The sequence below is a fragment of the Arachis ipaensis genome, chromosome B10 (genome assembly GCF_059453495.1).
Source record: "Arachis ipaensis isolate K30076 ecotype BB chromosome B10, ASM5945349v1, whole genome shotgun sequence".
Classification (NCBI taxonomy): Eukaryota; Viridiplantae; Streptophyta; class Magnoliopsida; order Fabales; family Fabaceae; genus Arachis; species Arachis ipaensis.
In genome coordinates, this window is record NC_142435.1 from 79,457,633 (window position 1) to 79,463,978 (window position 6,346).

Here is a 6,346-nt window from a genome sequence, read left to right on the forward strand (position 1 = left end):
AATCCTTAAAGCCACCACAATTCCAACATCAATACACCCAAGAACCATACATTTCATATACACCACCTCCATATTTTTACCAAGAAGAACCGCCTTCCTATTATGAACCCTTTCTCCAAGATAATGAACCCTCCTATCCACCCCAAGTCCCAATGGATGATTCTCTCAATTTATTCCTTCAAAGGCAAGAAGAGATGAAAAAAGAGGTACTAGAATTCATGGCCGCCTTGATTAAGGTAGTAAACACTTTAGCCTCCCAAGTCTCATGCATTCAAAGCACTTCCATTGCCAATTGTGGAGAATCAACTGAAGAGCATAGCATGAAAGAGAGATTGGAAACCCTGGTGGAAAATGAAGAATGTTGCTTTGTGTTAGAACAATTGGAGGAACCTATGATTATCAAAGAAGAGGAAGAAGTAGTTGAAGACTTAGGAGATGCGGAACCTCAATGGGAATCCAAAGTTATAGAAAATCCCTCCAAGAAGATTGAATTTGATATTGGGGAGGAGAGTGCACAACCTCCAAAACAATTCTTGAATGAAGACTTGGAAGGAATGAAGCAGAAATTGAGTTCCCTTGGTGATGAAGATCATGCATCAAAACTTCTTGGTAGTGAATCCTTTGAACTTGAAGAACCTTCTCCCGATGAAATAGAAAGCAATGTGGAGGTAGAGGAATTTGAGAAATCCTATAAAGAGGTGGAGGTGATCAAAGAAGGTGATGAGCGGATATTTTATACGCTTTTTGGAGGTATTTTCACATAGTTTTTAGTAGGATTTAGCTACTTTTTAGTATATTTTTATTAGTTTTTATGCAAAAATCACATTTCTGAACTTTACTATGAGTTTGTATATTTTTCTATGATTTTAGGTATTTTCTGGCTGAAATTGAGGGACCTGAGCAAAAATCTTATTCAGAGGCTGAAAAAGGACTGCAGATGCTGTTGGATTCTGACCTTCCTGCACTCGAAATGGATTTTCTAGAGCTACAGAAGCCCAATTGGCGCGTTCTCAATTGTGTTGGAAAGTAGACATCTTGGGCTTTCCCGCAATATATAATAGTCTATACTTTGTCCAAGTTGAAATCACGCAAACTGGCGTTTAACACCAGTTTTCTACCCTATTCTGGTGTTAAACGCCAGAACTGGCATAAAAGTTGGAGTTAAACACCCAAACTAGCACAAAAGCTGGAGTTAAACGTCAGGAGTAGCCTATGCACGTGAAAGCTTCAATGCTCAGCCCAAACACACACCAAGTGGGCCACGGAAGTGGATTTCTGCACTATCTATCTTAGTTTACTCATTTTCTGTAAACCTAGGTCACTAGTTGAGTATAAAAACTACTTTTAGAGACTTACTATGGACCTTATGACATTTTTACATCTGAATTTTGTATCTTCTATGGCATGAGTCTCTAAACTCCATGGTTGGGGGTGAGGTGCTCTGCTGTGTCTCGATGAATTAATGTAATTACTACTGTTTTCCATTCAATCACGTTTGTTTCTATTCTAAGATATCCACTCGCACGTCAACATGATGAATGTGATGATCCGTGACACTCATCACTATTCTCAACCTATGAATGCATGCCTGATAACCACTCCCATTCTATCTTAGATTGAGTGTGTATCTCTTTGGTTCCTGATTCACGAGTTTGATTGCCTCTCCTGACAACAGAGCATTCGAATCTGTGAGATTGGAGTCTTCGTGGTATAGGCTAGAATTATTGGCGGCTATTCTTGAGATTCGAAAAGTCTAAACCTTATCTGTGGTATTCCGAGTAGGATCTGAGATGGGATGACTGTGACGAGCTTCAAACTCGCGAGTGTTAGGCGTAGTGACAGACGCAGAAGGATCATTGGATCATGAGTGAGAACCGACAGATGATTAGCCATGCGGTGACAGTGCATTTGGACCATTTTCACTGAGAGGATGGATGGTAGCCATTGACAACGGTGATCCACTAATATACAGCTTGCCATGGTAGGAGCCTTGCGTGCGTGAAGAAGAAGATAGTAGGAAAGCAGAGATTCAGAAGACAAAGCATCTCCAAAACCTCAACATGTTCTCCATTACTGCATAACAAGTATTATTTAATCCATGTTCTTTTCCTCATTCCAATTAAAACTGAGAATTATTATTACAGAGGACGAGCAACCTGCTACCCAAAATCCCTCTGAGGACAGTAAGAGCCCAGAGAGGAATAACTCTGGCATTCAAACGCCAGAAAAGGGTGAAAAACTAGCGTTAAACGCCCAGTCCATGTCCAATTCTGGCGTTCAAACGCCAGAAAGGGGAGGGAATCTGGCGTTAAACGCCCATCCAGCCCCCAAGCCTGGCGTTCAAACGCCAATGAGGGATCAGACACCTGCAAGTGCTGATGGTAACCCCTCTAAGAAGGCTTCTCCAACCACCTCTGTAGGGAATAAACTTGCAGCAACTATGGTTGAAGAGTACAAAGCCAAGATGCCTTATCCTCAGAAACTCCGCCAAGCGAAACAGGATAAACAATTTGCTCGTTTTGCAGACTATCTCAGGACTCTTGAAATCAAGATTCCGTTTGCAGAGGCACTTGAGCAAATACCCTCTTATGCTAAGTTCATGAAAGAGATCTTAAGTCATAAGAAGGATTGGAGGGAAACTGAAAAAGTCTTCCTCACTGAAGAGTGCAGTGCAGCCATTTTAAAGAGCTTACCAGAAAAGCTTAAGGATCTTGGGAGCTTTATGATACCATACACATTAGAGGGTACTTGTACCAAGACAACTCTATGTGACCTTGGGGCAAGTATCAACCTAATCCTTGAATCCACTATCAGAAAGCTTAGCTTGACTGAAGAGGTCAAACCAACCCAGATCTGTCTTCAACTTGCTGATGGCTCCATTAAATACCCATCAGGCATAATTGAGGATATGATTGTCACAGTTGGGCCATTTGCCTTTCCCACTGACTTTGTAGTGCTGGAAATGGAGGAGCATAAGAGTGCAACTCTCATTCTAGGAAGACCTTTCCTAGCAACTGAACGAACCCTCATTGATGTCCAAAAAGGGGAAGTGACCTTGAGAGTCAATGAGGATGAGTTTAGGCTGAATGCTGTTGAGGCAATGAAGCATCCAGACACATCAAAAGACTGCATGAGTGTTGATATTATTGACTTCCTGGTAGAGGAGATCAACATGGATGAGAGTCTCGAATCAGAGCTAGAAGACATCTTTAAAGATATTCAGCCTGAAATATGTATTTCTGGGAGAAGGTGACACTTTTCCGGTGATCATAAGCTCTGCTTTAAATCCACAGGAAGAGAAAGCACTACTTCAAGTGCTAAGGACACACAAGACAGCTCTTGGGTGGTCCATAAGTGATCTTAAGGGCATCAGCCCAGCAAGATGCATGCACAAGATCCTATTGGAGGATGATGCTAAGCCAGTGGTTCAACCAAAGAGGCGGCTAAATCCAGCCATGAAGGAGGTGGTGCAGAAAGAGGTCACCAAGTTACTGGAGGCTAGGATTATTTATCCTATTTCTGATAGCCCCTGGGTGAGCCCTATCCAATTTGTCCCCAAGAAGGGAGGCATGACAGTGGTTCATAATGAAAAGAATGAACTGGTTCCTACAAGAACATTTACAGGGTGGCGTATTTGTATTGACTACAGAAGGCTCAATACAGCCACCAGGAAGGATCACTTTCCTTTACCATTCATAGACCAGATGCTAGAGAGACTAGTAGGTCATGAATATTACTACTTTTTGGATGGCTATTCAGGTTACAACCAAATTACAGTAGATCCTCAGGACCAAGAGGAAATAGCATTCACATGTCCTTCTGGAGTATTTGCCTACAGAAGGATGCCTTTTGGTCTGTGCAATGCACCTGCAACCTTTCAGAGGTGCATGCTCTCTATCTTCTCTGATATGGTAGAAAAATTTCTGGAAGTCTTCATGGATGACTTCTCAGTCTTTGGAGACTCATTCAGCTCCTGCCTTGACCATTTAGCACTTGTTCTGAAAATTTGCCAAGAGACCAACCTAGTTTTAAACTGGGAAAAATGTCACTTTATGATGACTGAAGGAATTGTCCTTGGGCATAAAATTTCAAACAAGGGAATAGAGGTGGATCAAGCTAAAGTAGAGGTAATTGAAAAATTACCACCACCTGCCAATGTTAAGGCAATCAGAAGCTTTCTGGGGGCATGCAGGATTCTATAGGAGGTTTATAAGGGATTTTTCAAAAATTACAAAAACTCTGAGCAATCTACTAGCTGCTGACACGCCATTTGTGTTTGACACAGAGTGTCTGCAGGCGTTTGAAACTCTGAAAGCTAAGCTGGTCACAACACCAGTTATTTCTGCACCAGACTGGACATTACCATTCGAACTAATCTGTAATGCTAGTGACCATGCCATTGGTGCAGTATTGGGACAGAGGCATAACAAGCTTCTGCATGTCATTTATTATGCTAGCTGTGTTTTAAATGATGCATAGAAAAATTACCCAACCACAGAAAAAGAGCTGCTTGCAGTGGTTTATGCCATTGACAAGTTTAGATCATACTTAGTAGGATCAAAAGTGATTGTATACACTGACCATGCTGCTCTTAAATATCTACTTACAAAGCAGGATTCAAAACCCAGGCTCATAAGATGGGTGTTGCTTCTGCAATAGTTTGATATAGAAATAAGAGATAGAAAAGGGACAGAGAACCAAGTGGCTAATCATCTGTCCCGGATAGAACTAGTAGAAGGGGCGTCCTCCCCCTCTATTGAGATCTCTGAAACCTTTTTAGATGAGCAACTATTTGCCATTTAGGAAACACCATGATTTGCAGACATTGCAAACTATAAGGCCATAAGATTCATACCCAAAGAGTACAGCAGGCAGCAAATAAAGAAATTGATTTTTGATGCAAAGTACTACTTATGGAATGAACCGTATCTCTTTAAGAGATGTGCAGATGGAATAATCTATAGATGTGTGCCCAAGGAAGAGGCACAGAAGATCTTATGGCATTGCCATGGATCACAATATGGAGGCCATTTTGGAAGTGAGCGAACGTCCACAAGAGTCCTCCAATGTGGCTTCTACTGGCCCACCATTTACAGAGACTCCCAAGAGTTTATACGTAACTGTGACAGTTGTCAAAGAGCTGGCAATCTGCCTCACGATTATGCCATGCTTCAACAAGGGATCTTAGAGATTGAGTTGTTTGATGTATGGGGTATTGACTTCATGGGACCTTTTCCACCATCATACTCAAACACTTATGTCCTGGTGGCAGTAGACAATGTATCTAAGTGGGATGAGGCAATTGCAACACCCACCAATGATACAAAAATAGTGATGAAGTTCCTCCAGAAGTATATCTTTAGCAGGTTCAGTGTCCCTAGGATACTGATCAATGATGGGGCACTCATTTCTGTAATAAACAGCTTGACTCCGCTCTGGTCCGATATGGAATTAACCACAAAGTGGTGACTCCGTATCATCCCCAGACAAATGGGCAGGGTGAAGTCTCAAATCGAGAACTTAAAAGAATCCTGGAACGGACTGTGAGTAACCGCAGAAGGGATTGGGCAAGAAGTCTGGATGATGCTCTGTGAGCATACAGAACAGCATTCAAGACTCCTATAGGGACCTCTCCATACCAACTTGTGTATGAGAAAGCGTGCCATTTGCCAGTGAAACTGGAACACAAGGCCTACTGGGCAACCAGATTCCTAAATCTTGATGCTAAGTTAGCTGGAGAGAAAAGATTGCTCCAGTTGAATGAGCTAGAGGAATTCAGACTTAATGCTTTTGAAAATGCAAAAATTTACAAGGAAAAAGCAAAAAGGTGGCATGACAAGAAATTGTCATCCAGAGTCTTTGAGCCAGGACAGAAGGTTCTGCTGTTCAACTCTAGGCTCAGACTGTTCCCCGGGAAACTGAAATCCCGGTGGAAGGGACCATATGTGATTACAAGTGTGTCACCATATGGCTATGTAGAGCTTCAAGATATTGATTCTAATAAGAGGTTCATTGTTAATGGACAGAGAGTCAAGCATTATCTTGAAGGCAATGTTGAGCAAGAATGCTCAAAGCTGAGACTAGATTAAAGCTTAGTAAGGTCCAGCTAAAGACAATAAAGAAGCACTTGCTGGGAGGCAACCCAGCCATTAGCAAAGTCTATTTGTTATTTAAATAATAATTATAGGAGTTTGATATAAATTTTCTTCAAGGTTACTTATCAATTGCAGGAGTTCACAGAGTTACAGAAGAATTCAGAGCATAAAGTAGAGAAAAGGATCTCACCGGCACAAAAACGCCGGTAAAGGGTATTGTGGGCGTTAAATGCCAGTAAAGATACCTTTCT